Source organism: Molossus molossus, unplaced genomic scaffold, assembly GCF_014108415.1.
Source record: "Molossus molossus isolate mMolMol1 unplaced genomic scaffold, mMolMol1.p scaffold_m16_p_5, whole genome shotgun sequence".
Lineage (NCBI taxonomy): Eukaryota > Metazoa > Chordata > Mammalia > Chiroptera > Molossidae > Molossus > Molossus molossus.
Window position 1 is genome coordinate 64,148,324 of NW_023425388.1, and position 21,408 is coordinate 64,169,731.

General features: G+C 40.6%; 1 protein-coding gene and 1 non-coding gene across 3 annotated transcripts in view; one reads left to right on the forward strand and one right to left on the reverse strand.

Moving 5' to 3' along the window:
* Positions 1-227: 227 nt before the first annotated feature.
* The window catches only part of KPNA1 (karyopherin subunit alpha 1), an 82,416-nt gene continuing 61,235 nt past the window's right edge, over positions 228-21,408 (forward strand). Inside the window, exons 1-2 of one of the 2 annotated variants that reach the window (XM_036242592.1) lie at positions 234-410; positions 1,966-2,003. The gene's annotated coding sequence lies outside the window, so the exon portion shown is untranslated. Of the gene's footprint in view, positions 411-1,965; positions 2,004-21,408 lie in introns of both variants that reach the window. The other variant, XM_036242591.1, reaches the window with a different exon arrangement.
* Positions 4,774-4,877, reverse strand: LOC118617931. The gene has a single exon (XR_004956889.1). It is a non-coding gene; the product is annotated as a U6 spliceosomal RNA (small nuclear RNA).

The following is a 21,408-nucleotide window of genomic DNA, read 5'->3' on the forward strand; positions in this document are numbered from 1 at the left end:
TCATTATCACCCCACCACGACTCTACAACCTTTGCCACTGACTGCGGACCTTCTCAGCGGGACCTTCTGCGGGACCTCAGACTCTTCAACTGGTTGGGAGTTAACCGGTAGGGCTTCCAGTGAAAGGCCGTTGAAAGACTACATCTCCCGGCAGCCTCTGCCAGAGGGCAACGGATGGGGGTGCGCAGGCGCGTGGGCCGGCCCCCACGCGCAGACGCACTGCGAACGCCGGCTGAGCTGGGTCTCGCTGTGGGTGCGCGACGGTGGAGAGCGAGGCCTGGTGAGCACCGCGGAGGTGCCAGCCGGCTCCACGAGGCTGTGTGAGTGATAGGTACGGCGGGCCGGCGAGCGAGCGAGCGAGCAAGCGGCTCACCCAAACTGTGGCACCGGGATCGGTTGCCGTTAGCCTGGTGAGTGCGGGGGGCCTGCGGTCCCGGCCCCTCCCCCTCCCGCCGGCGGATCCGGCAGTTCGGCGGGACCCGGGAGAGGTCCCGGGTAGAGGGCGGGCGCCGGCGTGCTCGAGCTCGGTTTCCTGGGACCGGGCGCTCGCGGCGCGGCTGTGCGTCACGGGCCCGGCTGTCCTAACGGCCGCGCTACCGGCGGAGGGCAGGGTGGGGGTGGGGAGCACTGGTGTGATCGCCATAGGGAACGCCGGTTGGGGCGGGGCGGCGGCGGGGCTGGAAGCGGTGGCGGGGACTGCGGGGCGCCGAGGCAGCGGGGCGGAGAGGGCGGCGAGCGCGGAGCCTGCGCCGCGGCCGGGCGCGAGCGAGCGGGCGGGCGGGGGTGGGCAGCGCTGAGTGCTGTGGCCGAGGCCGGGAAGCGGGGGTGGGGGGAGCGTGTACAAATCCTGACCTAGGCGGGAAGGGACTGTCTCCGGGTTTAGAAGTTAGAGCCGGAGCCGGTGGTTTGGAGGGAGGTGGATGGGGTGGAGAGCAGGGGTGGAGACGCACGGCTGCAGTTTACCGATGTCATAACAACAAGGGCCTGAAGCGGCTGACAGGGGTGTGGTAATTATAGGAATGACAGAACTTGGTCTGCACACAGTGTGTAAGTGGTGATTCGAGGGAAATCAGCGAAGTATTAAGCTCAAAATGGGAGAAGAAAATTGAAGGATAACTGGAATCAGGGAAGTCGTCGTGAAGGAGGTTTGAATGGAAGTTTAATGTTCCACTTTTAAGTGGAAGATTTCACAGCACTTGATTTCTAAGGTTTAAATTCGGAATAAACAATTTTTGAAGTGCTTTTTAAAAATATAGTATTACTAGCTTTTCAGTCCTTTTTTCCTTTAATCAACAGTTTCTTCAAAACCCCAATTTCTTAGCGGTAGATAAGTGATTTTTCCTCCCTCTTGTTGCTTCAAGTCTCATTCTTGACAGTTTTTCCTTAACTTGTTCTTGCATTTGTAATATTTTGAAAGTAATTCACAGGTTATTCCCCTTCCGTTTTAAAAAATGAAGAGATGAAATTTTAACTTTTCAAAGGAAAGTGAGAATGATTTCTTGTATTTTTACTGAAATAATTTGTTATTGGAAGGGACTTTTTGTTGTTAATCTTCACCCAAGGATATTTTTCCACCGGTTTTTAGATAGAGTGGGAGGGGGGGAGAGAGAGAGAGAAACATTGATATGAGAGAGAGACATGGATTGGTTGCCTTCCCCATGACCCCAACAATGCTGGGACTCAAACTTGCAACCCAGGCACGTGCCCTTGACTGGGAATCAAACCCATAACCCTTGGGTCCTATCCATGGGCTGACGCCCTAACTGCTGAGCCAAACTGGCCAGGGTGGAAGGGACTGTTTTATGTGTAATATCTGTTTTTAAGATTAAGGACATAAGTGAAAGTAAAGGGATTAATATATATTGAGGTTTTTTTCCAGGTATTGTGCTAAATACTTTATGTATATTAAAGCATTTAATGCTTACAGTAATTCTGAAGTAGATACTACTTTTTCTTGTTCTACAGATGAAAGCTTTGAAGGTCATAGAAGTGAAGTAACTTAGGTAAGGTCATCCAGCTCCTGTTGGAACTGGCCTTAGTACCCAGAGTTACGTCTATCTTAAGAATTATTTTTCCTCCTCTTTCCTACCTGGTTGTGTTTTCTTTACTTAATCCATTCATTCAGTGAATACTTATGGAATCATCCTGTGCCCCAAGACTGGGGATGTGGACATGATCAAGACACTGTTTCTGTCCTCATGGAATTTTTAGTGTAGCGGGGAAGACTAACAAATATTGAATGTAAATACTACATGACATTTTATCTGTCACTGTAATAGAGCAGAAACTGTAAAGTACTCTACTATATAGCAAAGAAAGTTCAAATTGAATCAAACAACATAGTCCTTAAGTTTATAGTCTAGTAGGGAAACAAAACATACATTTACAAAAACTTAAGAATAAACTAAATGACAGAAATAAATGCCTCACCTGAAGTTGGTATACTTGCATTATGTTACTTTAGGTCTTCATAGAGGTTTCTTCACAGAACTATGGTTTAATATTATGCACCTAGACTTTTATCTAGGATTGATACGTAAGAAAAGGCAAAAATGAAAAAAAAAAATCCTCATTGCTATCAAAGATACTATTTGTAATTTATTCATCAAGTTTTATAAAGTAGAGAAAGACCTTAGAAACAATTTTTTAAAAGATCCCAGTGATAGACCTTTTTTTTTTTTTTTTTTTAAACAAATGACCACTTTTATTAGATCATTTGTGTTTTGTAAGCCATCCTCTTTCACTTTACAGCTTTGGCTGTCAGGGGGCTTAGAACTGGGTGTAATTTTTGTAATTTTCCTTAGTCTCAACTGTGTTATAAATTATATCTTACTTTTTAAATTGATAGTGCTTGTTGAATTAATGATAAAATCTTGATGATTTCTGATGTTTGTGTTTTTATATCTGTCAAATTATGTTTAGAAGTATGTATAAATACTTTGTAGAAAATCAGTTAAGACTTTTGGCCCTGCAAATAAAGATGACTGACCCTAGTGATAACAGATAATTCCCTCTTCCTCTCTGTTTTGAGATCTCTATACTTTGTAGGGTATTATGAATTAAATAGTAATGGAAGAAAACATTTGACATGGTAAACAATTTAACTAGCTGATGGGGCTGATTTCACTCTATTCTTGCTGCAGTAAGCAGGAAGTGGCCCCAGGCCAAAGAGGGGTCAGATAGGACCTACATTAGAAAATTTTGAGGCCCTGTAGTGAAAGAACAGGGATGAAGACTGATGAAACAGGACAGTTCTTTTTTTTTAAAAAAAAGGTTTTCCAGCTGTACAAAACAGCTCACCTAAGTGATAAAATGGTTCTGACCTTGTGTAGTAAATTGATTGGGACAGTTATTGAAAGCAGGCAATAATCCAGAATGGGGATAATGGGGATAATCTTCTCCACATAACAAGCATAATGCTGCCCTTCATATACAGAGTTTAAGTCTGCTTACTCATCATCATTGATTTTCCAGTGTGAGGAGGGATATGTGCTGATTTGTCCATGAGTCTCTATACTCTGTGACCAACAAAGCAGCTTGGGGTCAGAATGTGGGTTTGTAGCTAGAGAACAGAGAGACAAGCAGAAAGTTGTAACATCTATTGATGGGTCAAGCACTACATCAGGTGCTTTCACTTAATTATCCTTGCAAAACCACTTTGAGGAGGTGGTTATGTGTACAGGATGGTTAGGTAATTTGCCCTACTTCACAAGAGTAAGTGGTAGAGCTTGGATTCAAACACAAGGTTATTTGGACTGTGTTCACATCAGTTATTAAAGCTTGATTTTGTTTTTTGTTTTTGTTTGTAGTTCAGTGTCTCCAGCAGAACAAACTAGACATAGTTTGTTTAGTATCATGAAATAATGTGAAGATTTAATTTACTAAAAGCTAAATGCTGTTCATGTTCCTTGCATTACTGCCATGAAATTTTTTTTTTAAAAATTAGAATAATATCTGAAAACAACTGTCCCCTGTCCCAGCCTCAGCATATTAGAAGCTAACATTTTCTTCTTCTTCTTCTTCTTCTTTTTTTAGCTGTTTCCTCTTTCATATTTATAAATAACTTGGTTCTATTGCTATTTCTTGATGTAATAGTTTTGGACATTATCTACTGACTTTTCTCCACATCACTACACTGCTGCTCCCATTCTCCCAATGTAGTTATCACAGGTGTTTATTAAGTTAATATTCAGTGTATTTACAGAATTAGAACTTTCAGCATTCACAGCTGAATCATGTAGTTTTTATGATGTCATTTATTCATTTAGCCAGTTTTTATTTTTCCAGGAGTATTACCCACCCTTTAATTCCCTGAGACAGTTGTCCTGCAACTTTCTATCCTTTTAATGTAATCTGGACTGGTTACTTTCTAGGCCTACTTCATAGTTGTTATCCTGGAATTTCTGTCACCCTTAAAATTCTCTTTGTCCCTCTCCTATATTGGATCTTTTACTTCCCGTATTTTCTTAGCTTCCTGATAAAGAATACCTGGGAAGTAAAGTAAAAACTTTCTGAGAGCTTGCATGATTGAAAAAAAAATCCTTATTCTAACTTAACATTTTATCAATAATTTGACTAAGTATAAAATTCTAGGCTTAGGAATTTTGGAAGTCATAGCTCTATTGTTGTCTGCATTTTAGTGTTGCAGTAGAAGTCCAAAGCCATTCTGATGACCTTTCCTGTCATTTCTCCAGTTTCTAGAAGCTTTTAGAATATTATTTTTAACCTCTGAATTCTATAATGATGTACCTAGATGTGGGTCTTCTTTTTTTTTTTAATATGGAACACTTCACGAATTTGCGTGTCATCCCTGCGCGGGGGCCATGCTAATCTCTGTATCGTTCCAATTTTAGTATATGTGCTGCTGAAGCGAGCATGATGTGGGTCTTTCAAGGGCACTCCCTGAACCCTTACAAGCTGGGAATTCATGTCTGTTCTGGGAAATTTTTTTTATTATTATTTGACTTTTGGTAAAATAAGTTTTAGAATTAATTATGCTTCTCAGTTCATGATACCTATCAACAGACCATACAAGCTCCTTCAAATTTTTCTCTTTCATTTCTGAGCCCTACTTCCATTACCCTTTTCAGCAAGCACCCTCTCCATTGTGGTTGATACATTCCTGGATTATATATGAGTCATTGTAAAATATGTAGAGGGTATGTGTATTTAGTTTATGTACAGTCATGTGCCACTTAATGACATTTCAGTCAACAGTGGACGGCATGTAGTATAGTGGTCCTATAAGATAATGGAGCTGAAAAATTACTGTTGACTGGTGACATCATGACACTTTAGCCCACATGTTTGTGGTAATGCTAGTATAAACAAACCTACTATACTGCCAGTCATATAAAAGTATAGCATATGCAATTACAGTAGTAGGCAATACCATGTAGGTTTGTATAAGTGCACTCTATGACGTTTGCATAAGGTGAATCACTTAATATCACATTTCTCAGCATCTGTCTCCGTTGTTAGGTGGTACATGACTATACAGTTGACCCTTGAGCAGCTTGGATAGGAGCACCACAATGCAGTACAAAATCCAAGTATAACTTTAACTCCTCCAAAACTTAGTTGTCCCTTGATATCTTTGGGGAATTGGTTCTAGGACCTCCCTTCTTCCCTGTAGACACCAGAATGCACAGATGCTCAGGTCCCCTGTGTAAAGTGTCACAGATCAAATGCATACAGTTGGCCCTGTGTATCCACAGACTCCCAATTACGGATTGAAAACAGTACTGGTATTTATTAGGGCAAAAATACATTAGTATAAATGGACCCATGCATTTCAAACCTGTGTTGTTCAAAGGTCAGTTGTATTGTTACAGACCTTGTCCTGTTTCTTACTTTTTTAATAGCATTGTTTTGCAGACCATTCTGATTTGTTGCACGTATATATAGTTGTGTATAATGTAGAATTCCATAGTGTACATCTACCACATTTTATTTTTCATTCCCTAATGATTGAAACCTGAGTTTGCCTTTCTGGCATCACAAATAGACTTGTAAATACACTCTCATCATCCTTTTGGAACTGTGTGAGAAGTTCTTTGGGATATACTATACCTAGGAGTGGAATTTCTGGATCATAGAATAGAACTAATTTTTGTACCTACTAGCAGTGCAGTAGTGTTCTTGTTTGCTCACATCTTTGCCAGTACTTAGTTTTATCCAACTTTCTAATTTTTGACAGTCTGATGGTTGTAAAGTAGTATCTCATTGTTTCCATTTACATTGTCTGATTACTAATGAGTTTCAGCAGCTTTTGGATCCATTCAGGTTTTCCTTTTGGATAATTGTCTATTTTGTTCTTTTTCTATCTTTTCTTTGGGTTTCCTGTCTTTGTTTTTGGTTGGTAGAAGTTCCTTGTGGATAGACTGTTGACTAGGGTCTTGGAAAATATTTTCTCTAAGCCTATTATCTTTCTGTTAATTTTGTCCATGTTGTCTTTTATTGAATGGATATTTTAAATTTGATGCATTGTTTCTTTGATAATCTCTTCCTCATCACTATTTTGTTTTCTCCATTGTAATTTGTATATTTGGGTATTGGGATTCTTATCTTATTCTTTTAATCTTTACTTTCCTACCTATTTTCTATCTTTTAGTCTTATGTGTTCCGTTTCCTGAGAGGTTTTTTCAGTGTTATCTTCCAGCTCTTCTTACTGAAAACATTAAAAAAATTTTTTTCTTCATTGATTTTTAGAGAGAGAAGAAGGGGGAGGGAGAGAGAGCTAGAAACATCAATGAGAGAGAATATTGATTGGCCGCCTCCTGCATGTCTCCCACTGAGGATCGGGCCCACAACCTGGGCATGTGCCCTGACTGAGAATCAAACTGGTGACCTCTTGGTGCATGGGTTGATGCTCAGCCACTGAGCCACACTGGCTGGGCTCTTATTACTGAAATTTTAATTTCTATCTATATTTTAAACATAGATTTTATTTTTTAGATGAGTTTTAGATTCACAGCAAAATTGAATGGGAAATGCAGAATTCCCATCTCCTCCTATCCCCAAATGCACAATCTCTCCCACCACCAACATTTGTATCAGAGTGCTACATTTGTTATAATTAAGTCAACACCGACACATCATTGTTACCCAAAGTCCATCGTTTACATTAGGGTTTATTCTTGGGGTTGTATATTTTATGAATTTTGACAAATGTATAATGACATATATCAGTCATTATAGTATCATACAGAGTAGTTTCACTACCATAAAAATCCTCTGTGCTCTGCTGTTTATGCCTCCCACCTCTCAAACCTCTGGCAAAGAACTGATCTTTTAACTGTCTCCGTGGTTTTGCCTCTTCCAGAGTGTCATATAATTGGAATCATACCCATGTTTTTCAAAAAGCTCTCAATGTGGCAAATATAATACACCTGACTATCCCAAAGAGCAGGGGAGTGGAGAGTATTATATAAATAATCAATTTCATTTATGGATACTGGTGTAGAAATTTTTAAGAAAACATTAACAGACAGAATTAAAAAGCATGATACACTGCCCAGCTAGTGTGGCTCAGTGGTTGAGCGTTAACCCATGCACCAAGAGGTGGCCCGCCGATTCCCAGTCAGGGCACGTGTCCAGGTTGTGTACCCGATCCTCCGTGGGGGGCATGCAGGAGGCAGCAGTTGATGTTCTCTCTCATCAATGTTTCTCTCTCTGCTTCTCCCTTCCTCTCTTTCTAAAATCAATAAAGAAAAAAAAATATTTAAAAAGCATGATACACCATGACCAAGTGTATTAATTCCAAGAATCAATAGTCATTCAATATTAAGAAATCTATTAATAGCTTATTATATTTAATAGATCAGAGGAGATAATGATCATTTTAATAACTGGCAAAAAGGCATTTGATGTAATTCAACACATATTTCTGGTTTAAAAATTTTTAGTAAAGTAAATATGGATAAGTGGTACTTTTATATGATTATTTTTCCTTAAAGAGTATCTTAAACAATACTGTGACACAGCTGGAGATCTTATACGTTGCTGGTAGGAATGCATGATGCTACAGGCACTTTGGAAAACAGTTCGACAGTTTCTTATAAAGTTAAACATATACTTACTATATGACCCAGCAGACTCACTCCTGGGTCTTTACTCAGAAAAATGAAAATGTTTGTTCACACAAAAACCACATGTGAATGTTTATAGTGACTTATCCATAATCACTAAAAATTGCAAACAACCTAAATGTCTAGCAGCTGGTGAATAAATTGTGAAAAACAATGAAATACAATTTAGCAATAAAATGAATGAATTACTGATAGATGCAACAACATGGATGAATCTTAAATTAGTTAAATTCTGAGTGAAAGCTCAGCTGATGTGACTCAGTGGATTGAGTGTCCCATGGACTGAGAGGTCCTGGTTTAATTCCTGGTCAGGTCACCTGCCTGGATTGTGGGCTTGAACCCCCAGTGGGGGACTTGCGGGGAGCAGCTGATCAGTGTTTCTCTCTCACATTGTAGTTTCTATCTCTCCCTTCCTCTCTCTAAAAAAATCAATAAAAACATTTTCAAAAAATACTGAGTGATATGTAGCCACACTTAAAATGCTACACACTGTAGGATCTCACTTATTTGACATTGTGGAAAATGTAAAACTGTAGGGATAGGATATTACATAGTGATTGCCTGGGGCTTCGGCAAGTAGATTTACCTGACATAACTTTTTGTAGTGAAGAGTGTTCTTTGTCTTAATTGTGGTGGTGTTTACCTAAATGGTAAATTTTACTGTATGCCAATTATACCTCAATAAACTTGACCTTTAAAAAATAACCCCTGTATCATGTTTAGTGGCAAAACACTAGACATAGATCAAAATTAGAAATGAGATAAAAATGCCAACCCTAACCTTAGCTGCTTAATATTGTTCCTGAAGTACCTGTTAATATGTTAAAAAGGGAAGTGAAATGGGATGCAAATATTAAAATGGAGAAGGCACAAGTATAATTTTTTAAAGATACTAAATATTAAAGTATCAGCTGAAAGTATTAGAAACAATTCAGTAGTTAATTTAATTCAGTGGCTGGCTTAAAAAGATTAATATATAGTAATGAGTCATTTTCCTGTATACAAACAGTAGCCAATTAGAATATAATGGAAGGAAACGTCTTATTGTAACCAAAAACATAAGTGAAAATACATACTTAATTCTTGAATTAAATACTGTAAACATGTTGGGTTTCCTTCTGAAAATTCAAAAGGCTTTTTTTTAACAAGACAAAAAGTTATCTAGACCAAGGGATCTCAAATTTTTTGGTCTCAGAAGTTCTTTACACTTTTTTTTTTTAATTCCTCACCCAAGGATACTTTTCTATTCATCATCAGATAGAGTGGGAGGGAGGAGGAGAGAGAGAGACAGAGAGAAACATCGATGTGATAAAGCCACATTGACTGGTTGCCTCCCGCATGGCCCTGGCGACCAGGGCCGGGTATGAACCGTATCTGAGGTACATGCCCTTGACCGGAATCGAACCCTCGACTCACTGGTCCGCAGGCAGACGCTCTAACTGCTAAACCATACTGGCCAGGGCTCTTTTCTTTTTTTAAAATATGTTTTTATTGATTTGAAAGAGAGACAGACAGACAGACATCAACTGACTGCCTCCTGCATGCCCATTACTGGGGATCAAGCCTGCAACCTGGGCATGTGCCCTGAGCGGGAATCAAACTGGTGCATGGGATGACATTCAGCCAACTCAGCCACACTGGGTAGAGTTTCTTCAAACACTCTTAACTTATTGAGGACCTCAAAGAACTTTTGTGTATCGGTTAATATTTACCATATTAGAATTAAAAATTTTAAAACACAGGAATACACAGCAAATATTCCATTAGGCATAAGAATGACAAAGCCATCACATATGAAGCCTCTAAAAAACTTACCAGTGAAAGTGAAAAAAGCATGTAACATCTTAGTATTATGAAAATAGTTATCATGAGATGTATTTTTTTCACATATATTGTCAAATATGGAAAATTTTTATTTAGTCCTGGTTAGTGATAGTGGTCATGGGGAACTGACTGGTACACTCATATTCACTAGTAAATTTGTGGAATATTTTAGAGGGTACTTTTTTTTTTTTTTTATCCTCACCCGAGGACATTTTTCCATTTTTTATTCAGGTATAGCGGGAGGGAGAGAGAGGAAGAGAGAGAGAAACATCGACGTGAATGGGACACATCAAGTGGCTGCCACCTGCACGACCCAACCAGGGCCAGGGACAAACTCCAACCAAAGTACATGTCCTTAGCGGGAACTGAACCCAGGTCTCTCTGGACCACAGGCCGATGCTCTAACCGCTGAGCCAAACCGGCCAGGGCCTTTGTTATTTTTGACCTTGAGGTTCTATTGTTTAGAATTCATTCATGGATATAATTACAAAATGTGTGCAAATACATGAAAGAATATTGGCTATAGCATTGATAGAAAATTAGAGACAAGCTTAATTGTGTGATGTCTAGGGTCTGGTTATGGTATACAAGTTAATTACTGTATTAGTTAGAAAATGATTTGGCTTTGTAGGCATTGATGTGGAAAAGTTTGTCGAAAGGTGAAGAAAAGTGCAGAACTGTGTGTACAATAAAAAACAAAAGAATATGTGTATGCGTGTATAACCAGTTTAAAATAAATCTCTTTTGCATCGGAGTACTTTTTAAAAAATGTTTTTATTGATTTTAGAGAAGAAGGGAGGAGAGTAGAGAGAAAGAGAGAGAAACATCAATGGGCTCCTGCATGCACCCCATCCAGGGATTGAGCCCTGGGTGTGTACCCTGACCGGGAATCCAACCAGTGATCTTTTGGTGCATGGAACAAAGCTCAACTGACTGAGTCATACCAGCCAGGGCTATAACCAGTTTTTGAAAGAATAGACAGAACTTGCCCTGGCCTATTTGGCTCAGTGGTTAGAACATTAGCTCGAGGACCAATGAGTCGCAGGTTTGATTCCAGTCAAGGGCATGTACCTCGGTTGCGGTTCGGTCCCTGGCCCTGGCCGGGGTCGTGCAGGAGGCAGCCAGTCTATGTGTCTCTCTCACATCAATGTCTCTCTCCCCCCCCCCCCCCACTTTATCTGAAGACAAATGGAAAAATATCCTCAGATGAGGATTTAAAATTTAAAAAAATTTTAAAAAGAAAGACTAGACTGAACTTTATGGAGGTTTCCATCAAGTGTACTTCATCAGAGGAAGTACACTTTCATTTTTCTCTTTATACCCTTCCATATTTGGATTTTTTTAAAAACGAAGAGCCTTTTTATAATTTAAAAGGCAAAGGTACACAGTATGGATGGTAGAAATTGTTGGAGTTACTTGTAAGTTCTTGGATAACCATAATTTAACAGACAAGGCAAGAAAGAAAAAAAACTAAGAGGCCCTGGCATTTCTCAAGTCTACCTGCTCCTTTTGAAGAACAGTTCCTGTAATTATTTGGTCCCTGGCCCTGGCCGGGGTCATGCAGGAGGCAACCAGTCTACTGCTATTTCTCTTCAGTTGTATTTTCTAATGTCTGTGCCTTTATTTTGTACTCTGTCTGTTTTGTGGGTCTTTTTCTATCAACCTCATTTGCTGAAATTCTGTCTGTTCTTCACAACCTATCTAAAACATCTCTCTGAAGCTGTCCTTGATCACTTTAGTAAGAAGAAATCTTTTTTTGAGCCTTTAGATCTATTTATAGCCATTTTTTCATTATACAGGTATCAGGTATAAGCTAGGTATGTGCCAGATGTAGAAGTATGCTTTTATATGTTTCTTCTTTTCCCCTCATAAGGTATTATCTCCACTATGAAAATGAGGAAACCAAGATTCACAGAAGTTCAGTATTTTACCTGCATCATTATGCTAAGAAGTAAAGTTGAGAATGGGGCTTCAAGGCCAGACAACTTCTCTGGACTTACTTCTTACATTACTTTAATAAAAAGAAGCAAGTGAAGCCCTGGCCAGTTTGGCTCAGCAGTTAGAATGTCAGCCTGCAGACCAATGAGTCTTAGGTTCGATTGCAGTCAAGGACAGGTACCTTGGTTGCAATTTGTCTCAGGCCCTGGTTGGGGTCGTGTGGGAAGCAACCAGTCGATGTGTTCCTCTCCCTCCCTCCCACTCTATCTGAAGATAAACAGAAAAATATCCTCAGGTGAGGATTTAAAAAAAAAAAAGCAAGTGAATAATTTTTGTGTGAACATTTTTTCCTCTTAGATTTTTTTTGTATTTATTTTTAATTTTGAAATAATTTCAAGCTTACATAAGTTTTAAGAAATGTACAAAAACCTCCACTCCTGTTTATTCTTCATCCACATTCCCCAATTACTCATTTTACCTTTACTCCATTTGCTTTATCATTTATTCTCTTTATAAGTGTACTGTGTTGCCAACATTGCGTTAATTGTTTGTCCTTCCAACTCTATGTTGAATGTAGGCTTCCAATTACTTAAGTCTAATTGGCTTTTGGTCTTGCCTTGTTACAGTAGGCTTTCTCCTTCTATTGACCTAAAACTTCTGATTCTTGACCTTCGATCATCATTGCAACACTGCTGTTTCTATGTTCTTTTGTGATATTTTGGAGCCAAAGTGTTGCCTGCTTCAGGAACCCATTTCTTCGTATAATTTTTCAGCACTGTTAAATTTGATTTCTTCCGAGATTATTTGCAAAATCTCGCTTGCATTGCACCTGCCTTTCAGTCTAATAAAGTCCAATCTGACAAAATACTTCTGGGTAAATGCATTAGTCGGGTTGATATGCCAAAAAAGAGTACCACAGACTGGGTGGCTTAAACAACAAAAAATTCATTTTCTCACAGTTCTGGAGGATAGAAGTCCAAAATCAAGGTGCCAGCAGAGTTGGTTTCTGGTAAGGCCTCTTTCCCTGACTTGCAGGTCACCACCTTCTCCTTGTGCCCTCACATGGTCTTTTCTCTGTGCACAGGCTAAGAGGACAGTCCACTGTCTCTTCCTTTTTTTTTTTTTATCTTCACCCTAGGACATTTTTGCATTTATCTTCAGCTAGAGTAGGAGGGAGAGAGGAAGGGAGAGAGAGAGAGAAACATCGATGTGAAAGAGACACATCAAGTGGTCGCCACCCGCATGATTCCAACCGGGGCTGGGGACAGACTGCAACTGAGGTACATGCCCTTTGGGGTAACCAAACCCAGGACACTCTGGTCCATGGGCCAACGCTCTAACTGCTGAGCCAAACCAGCCGGGGCTTTTCCTCTTCTTTTTTATTTATTTTTTTAATCCTCACCCGAGGACATTTTTGCATTTTATCTTGAGATATAGAGTGGGAGAGAGAGAATGAGGAAGAAGGAGAAACATCCATGTGAGAGCAAAACTTCGAGTGGTTGCCACCCACAGGACCCCAACTGGGGCTGGGGACAAACTGCAACCAAGGTACGTGCCCTTAGCAGGAACCGAACCTGGGACTCTGGTCCACGGGCCATCACTCTAACCGCCAAGCCAGACCTGCCAGGGCTCTTTCTCTTCTTATGAGGACACTAGTCCTACTGCATTAGGGCCCTACCTTCATGACCTCATTTAACCTTAATTACCTCCTTAAAGGTCTTATATGCAAATTGGGAATTATGGTTTTAACATATGAATTGGAGAGGGAGGGCACAATTAAGTTCGTAATAGTAGAGCATTGGGTTTATTTATAATCAGGAGACCTAAAATCAAAGCCCTGTGTATAACCCGGGCCAAGTCACAGCCTCTGTGAGCCTTCTGAAACCTTACCTGTAAAGGATGAGAATAGTAATTCTTGCCCTATGGGTTTATTAAGTGATTGAGGTAAATTAGATTATGTAGCACAGCACATTGTAAATCAGTTATTCTCAACCTTGGCTTGCATGAAAATCATCTTAACTCTTCTTGTGACTGCTAGCCTGACAGCATAAGGAAGTTTGCAGATCAGCTCTCTAGTAAAACTGGGGAAAATAACTAAAAACAACTATTTAATGCCTCTGGGAATGGTCCTCTTGCAGACAGTAAATGAAAAGCTTCTAGTTAGAGGGAAGGTTTTCTTTCTGGGAGGAACAGGATATCAGGATTTCTCATCTTGCCCCCAGCTGCCTGCTGCTGAGGCTAAGTTCTGGGTGAATGCATTGGAGAGGTAGGAGACTACCTTCTGTCCAGATCCTGTTTGTGGGACAGAGGTTTTACCTTGGGCACAGAGCCACTGAGAGTACTGGGGAACGGATTACCTTTTTCTGTCATAAAAGGTGGTGATTCATGTCAGGAGAGAGAAGCTGAGAAAACCTCAGGCTGCTGCCGGTCCCTCATCAAATATGCAGCTCCTATAGGGGGTATCACTCAGAGAAGTGTCCTGTTGTCCATACTTGCAGCTTGAGAGCCCTGATTCAGAGATTTTGCTTGGGGACGTGGCGAGGGTGGGGGTAGGGGTGAGGATGGGGGAGGGGAGAAGCAGGTCCTAAAACATACAGTTGTCCCTCGCCACATCGCACTTTGACTTTCGCGGGTTTTTTTCAAATATATTCATTAAAAAGTTGATTGAGACAGTGAAAATGATACAGCGTGCACTTGGTTGTCTGAGTCAATTATACACCCCTGTATTACAGTTAAAATTACGTATGGAATGTAGGCCTATGTATTCGAGCACCCCCGCAAATCCTTCAATGCCGGGTGCAACCACTCAACCACTCCTTGTGTGTGGGCAGTAACTTCCAAAAAATCGGGTGTGGTGAAACCAAGCCAATCAGAGCGTGCTGTTCACTGATTGGCTGTCCTATTCCTATCCTGGCCACTGATTGGCTCAGCCTCATGCAAGTTTGTTTATCTCATACACGTTTCGCTATGCATCGGAAGCATCTTTGCTCTTGTGTTTGCGACTTCTGAAAACCTTTATCTAATCTCCACGATGGCGCCTCAATGTGCTGCTCTTCTGAGTCTTCTGACGATGAAACTAAGTGCAAGAGGAAGATGCTTACCATCTAGGAGAAGGTGAAATTCTTGGATATGATAAAAATGGCAAGAAAATTGTTGAGGTAGCCCGCCATTACGACTTGTATGAGTCTACTGTTTGCTCCTTCTGTAAAGATGAAAAGAACATTCGTGCCATGGCTACTGTCTCTTTAAACAAGGAAGCAAAGCACGTCATAACGTTGTAAAAAGTTCGTAGTGAAAATGGACTCTGCCCTAGCCATTTGGATCAGCGACAGCTGCAAGAAAAACAATTTGTTGGATTAGCTGGTCATCCGGGAGAAGGTGAGGCAGCTCTATCAGCACTTTACGGCGAATGAACCTCAACCAGGACCCTTTTCTGCAATGTTCATGGATTTCATGGCGAGCAAGAGTTGGTTCGAGAAGTTCCAGAAGAGGTATCATTTGAAGAGTGGTGTTCTCCATGGAGAAGCTGCCTCTGCTGACCAGCCTGCAGCAGAGGACTGCGTGAACAACATTTTGCAGAATATCCTTGAGGATGGTGAGTATCATCCAGAACAGGTGTTTAACATGGAAGAAACAGGACTGTTCTGGAAAAGAATGCCTTCCCGGACATTCATTGTCAAGGATGAGGCCAAGGTCCGTGGCTTCAAGGCATATAAGGATCGTGTTACTATCGTTATGTGTGGAAATGCTGAGGGATTTTTGCTCAAGCCTGCCCTTATCTACAAGGCCAAGAACCCTAGGGCCCTGAAGAATTAAAAACACGAACCTGCTGCCAGTGCATTGGATGCACAATGACAGGCTGGATCACGAAGCAGCTGTCATCGGACTGGTTCTACGAGTGCTTCATCCCCCAAGTCAAGCTGTATCTTGCGGAGAAGGGACTGGAATTTAATGTCCTTCTTTTGCATGACCTCCAGCATGGACAATGTACAAGACCTATCCTATGACAGTGTGGGGATCGAGTTCCTCCCAATACCACTTTGCTGATCCAGCCCATGGATCAAGGTGTTATTCATGCATTCAAGGCCCTCTACATGCCAAACACCCTGCAGCACCTCGTCAAAGGCATGGACCTTGAGAACTTCTTGCTGAAGGAGTACTGGTGGCAATATACCATCACAACCTGTCTGAAGAACATCCAGGCCACATTGAAGGACATAAAGATGGAGACTGTGACGGCCAGCTGGAAGATGTTGTGGCCTGAAATTGTCCACAACTACAGAGGATTCACCCCAGAAGATATAAGCAACTCGGTATCGGATAAGGCAGTTAGGCTAACCTAGATGCTGGGAGGAGAAGGTTTTGTGGATATGACCTGCGGTGACATGGATGAGCTGCTGGAGACACATTCAGATTCCTTAATTGATGAGGATCTGGTGGAGATGACTAAGTCTGCGAGTGAGGAGAAGGAGCAGCCAGAGGTTCCTAGGGGTCAGAAGGAGGAACTTGGCCGTACACTTGAGTGTCTCTCGCAAGTCCTGAGAACTATTAAGGTAGTACAGGACGTGATTGGTGAATGGGACCCACGGATGATACGTGCATTGTGATTCTGGAATGCACTTGATGGAGCGATAGAACCCTACAAAAGCCTTCTCACACATATGAAAATTCAGTGCCAGCAATTGCCAGTAAGGATGTTCTTCAGCCACGCACCCAGACACCCACTGTTTACTCCTAGTACTCCCTCAGCAGAAGACGATGACGCACCTGCTGAAGATAGTGCACCACCTGAAGACTCTCCTACTGAGGTCATGCTTTGCTCTTCTTTGCTGTGCAGTACATCTCTTCATCTTCATCACTTCATTATCGAACAAGTTGCACTATTTTCATAGGTTAGTGGTTGTGTGTAAGAACTGTGTGTGTGTGTAATTAAATGTACAATATGATATTTGTAACGTCTAATATGTCTTATTTTGTCAAATGTATTGGGTAATACGAGTGTAATGGTGACTAAAGGGCGTAATTTCATGTCTAGGGGCTCTAATGTTAAAAAACGTATTTAGAAGGTCGTAAACAGGTTTTCTGTGCTCTAACTGCGAAAATATTCTATTTATAAATAAAGAATCCTACTTCATGGAAATTCATTTATTGCAGTAGAGTCTGGAACTGATTATCTGTGATAAATGAGGACCGACTGTAGCTCTAATCTCCTCCTCAAGGAACTGAGGAAGCTGAAGAAGTTCAAACTTAAGGGCAGTGGTTCTCAACCTTCCTAATGCCACGACCCTTTAATACAGTTCCTCATGTTGTGGTGACCCCCAACTATTATATTATTTTTGTTGCTACTTCATAACTGTAATTTTGCTACTGTTATGTCTTAGGCGACACCTGTGAAAGGGTTGTTCCACCCCCAAAGGGGTTGCAACCCATAGGTTGAGAACAGCTGCTTAAGGGTACTTTTAAAAACATTGGGGGTTGTGAAAGCCAAAGGCAGTTAGGCTATTTGTAGATTCAAGAAGATACAGGCTAAATTGCAGGCTAGCTAGTTTGCTGGAGAGAATTGAGACAAGAAATAGCTGGAGGCAGTCTTCCTGGGGTCTAAGAGTATGACAAAAATTGACCTCTGGAACTTTTTTTTTTAATCCTCACCCAAAGATATTTTCCTTTTATCTTCAGAAAGGGAGGGAGGGGGAAAGAGACAGAGACATGGAGAGAGAGAAAGACATCAACTTGAGAGACATCGATCGATCAGTTGCCTCTCACACAACCCTGACCAGGGCTGGGGATCAAACTGCAACCGAGGAATGTACCCTGACTGGAATCGAACCTGGGATTCTTTGGTCCGTGGGCTGATGCTCTAACCATTGAGCCAAACCGACCAGGGCTGGAACTATTTTTTTAAAGGAGCATGAACTTGATTGGATTTCCTTGTAGAGCAATTTATGCCTGAGACCATTGTTGAAAACTAGAATAATCAGTTGGTAGTGATTAGTGGAGGTTAACAGCTGGGAGTCATCAGGGAAAGAAACAGAGCCCTGCCAAACTACTATCTAGGCAAGGTAGCTATGGGCATATTCAGGCTATCCTTCCTGAGGATCAGCATGGAGGCTTAATATTGCAGGGAGAGATGTGGAGGTGAGAAAATAGACTTCTTTAAAATAATCCAACACATTACTAAACAAATAAGCAGATAAAAACAGAAAAAACCCTATATGTGGGGCACCACTAACCAGAGCTGCCACAAAGCATTACATAAAATACCAAGTTTTCAATAAAAACTTATGCCAGGCAAAACAAGTAAACAAACCAAAAACTCCAAGAAAATATGGTTACTACATTGGAAAAAACACAAACCAGATACTGCCTGTTTGAGGGACCAGATATTGAACAAAAACAGGCTTTTGAAGCATCCATTATAAATATGTTTAAAGGATCAAAGAAAACCTTGATTAAAGAAGTGTGGATCAGTGATTGAATGCTGACCCATGTGCCAAGAGGTCACTGGTTTGATTCCCAGGTAGGGCACATGCCTAGGTTGTAGGCCAGATCTGCAGCGGCGGGGGGGGGGGGGGGCATGCAGGAGGCGGCCAGTCGATGTTCTCTAACATTGATGTTTTTCTCTCTCTCTCTTTCTCTCATCAATAAAGAAAAAGTAAAGGAAGGTATGATCATAACACACATCAAATACAGATGATCAATAAAGACAAATTTCAAGGAAGAATTAAATGGAAAGTAACATACATAACTGATGAAAAATTGGAGGTGCTTAATAGAAGATTTGAACTGGTAGAAGAAAGAATTACTAAACTTGAGAAATTCGTGGAAGGGAGAGGGGAAAAGATTAAGAGAACTGAAAATACCCTCAGAGAAATGAGTATCACCAGTAAGTGCACCACAATACACATAATAAGCATACCAGAAGAAGAGGAGAGAAGAAGCAGGGAAAAGTATACAAATTCATAATGGCTATGAAAACTTCTCATATTTATTGAAAAACACTGACCTGTACATCCAGGGAGTCCAGTGAACTTAAAGTAAGATTAATGCAAGAAAGTCCACAAATGGACACATCAGTGTAAAAATGTTGAAAGGTAAAAGGAAGGGGAAAATCTTGAGAGCAGCAAGAGAAAAACAACTAGTTACTTACAAAGGAACACTGATAAGAATAACAGCTGATTTCTCAGCAGAAATAATGAAAGCCAGACAGAAGGCAATAGAATAATACACAGTCATATGCCACTTAATAAAGGATCAGTTCTGGGAAATGCATCATTAGCTACTTTTGTTGTGTGAAACAGAGTATACTTATACAACCCTAGATGGGATAACCTACTACACCTTTAGGCTATGTGGGATAGCCTGTTTTTCCTAGGTTACAAGCCTGTGTAGCATCTTACTGTACAAACAACACAAGATTAGATCACTAGAGAAAATTATGCAGTCAAGAGATGTGTTAAGCACAATATGTATGAATCCACTGCCATTGTAACATAGATACTGTTTTACAGCAATCTTTTTTTTTATAAGTAGGAGTACACTCTAATGATAAAAATATGTATGGCAAGTCATAAATCAGCAATAGTTATTATCAAGTAAGTATTTTGCATACTTGTATGTGCTTTTATATAACTGGCAGACCAGTAGGTTTGTTTACACCAGCATTACCACAAACATGTGAGTAATGTGTTCCTCTGTTATGTCATGACAGCTATGATAATACTAGGCAATAGTAATTTTTCAGCTTCATTATAATTTTGTGGGACAACTGTTACTATATGTGGTCGTTTGTTGACCGAAATGTCATTATGTTGTACATGACTATATTTAAAGTACTCAAAGACAAATATTGTCAACCAAAAATTTTATATATCTTCACAGCTATCTTTTAAAAGTAAAGGTGGCCCTGGCCAGTTTGGCTCAGCGGTTAGAACGTCGGCCTGTGGTCCAGAGAGACCCGGGTTCAGTTCCCACTAAGGGCGCATACCTTGGTTGCAGTTTGTCCCCGGCGCTGGTTGGTTGTGCGGGTGGCAGCGACTAGATGCGTCCCTTCACATCGATGTCTCTCTCTCTCTCTCTCTCTCTCTCTCTCTCTCTGTTCCCCTCTCTCCCTCCCACTCTACCTGAACAAAAATGGAAAAATGTCCTCAGGTGAGGATAAAAAAAAAAAGTAAAGGTGAGCCAAGGCTGGTGTGGCTGAGAGGTCCCAGTTCCATTCCCAGTCAGGGCACATGCCCAGGAGGTTGTGGGCTCAATCCTCAGTGTGTGGTGTGCAGGAGGCAGCCGATCCATGTTTCTCTCTCATGTTGATGTTTCTATCTCTATCTCCTTTCCTCTTTCTAAAAAAATCAATAAAAACATATTTAAAAAAATAAAAACGAAGGTAAAGACTTTCCCAGATTAAAAAAACAATGTTACCAGCAGACTCGCCTTGCAAAGAATGCTAAAAGAAGTTCTTTAGGCTGAAAGCAAATTATCCTAAAAGGTAACTCAAATTCATGAGAACAAATAACCACCAGTAAATCTTTTCTTAAAACATTTAAAAAGCAGTTGTGTAAAGTGATAATGTATCCTTGGGCCTGTAACATTCAGAAATGTAATATATTTGTAATGAATTTGCCAGTAATAACACAGAGGAGGTGAGTGAGAGCAGAGCTATGTTAAACTAAGGAGATGACTATAGATTATAAAGTAATAATTACAATCCTGTTGTTGGGTTTATAACAAGTGTAATATGCATAAAAGCAATACCATAAAAGGGAATACATAGCTTAGTATTTAGAAATCTCACTGACATTAAGGTTATAGAAATCTGAAGCTGATTCTGATGAGTTAAAGTGTGTATGGTAAGCCCTAGAGCAGTGATTTCCAACCTTTTTCATCTCATGACACACAGACTAATTACTAAAATTCTGCGGCATACCAAAATATATATATTTTTTACCACCCTGACAAAAATAGGTATAATTTTGATTCATTTATACTGCAAGGCTGTTGTGTTCTCTGTTGTCATTTTATTTAATGGTCTAAGGGAAAAGAAGTAAATGCCCCTAATTAAATAGTCAAGTATTGCATGTTTTAAAAATTCTTGAAACACACCTGTTGAAAATTGCTGCCCTAGAGCAATCAGTAGGGGGGAAAAAGGCAAAAAATACAGTGAAAAAAATTATTAAAGAAGTTTAAGTGCTTCACTTGAAAATATTCACTAAGCCCTGGCCAGTTTGGCTCAGTGGTTAGAGTGTCGGCCTGTGGTCCAGAGAGACGTGGGTTTGGTTCCTGCTAAGGGCGCGTACCTCAGTTGCGGTTTGTCCTCGGCCCTAGTTTGGTCGTGTGGGTGGCAACAACTCGATGTGTCCCTTTCGTGTCGATGTTTCTCCCCCCCCCCCTCTCTCTCTCTCTCTCTCCTCCCTCCCTCCCTCCCTCCCTCCCTCCCTCCCTCCCTCCTACTCTATCTGAACAAAATATCGAAAAGAGTCCTTAGGGGAGGATAAAAAAAAGAAGAAGAAAACATTCACTAAATTCAAAAGAAAGCTGTAAAAAAGCACTAAAAAAACGAAAA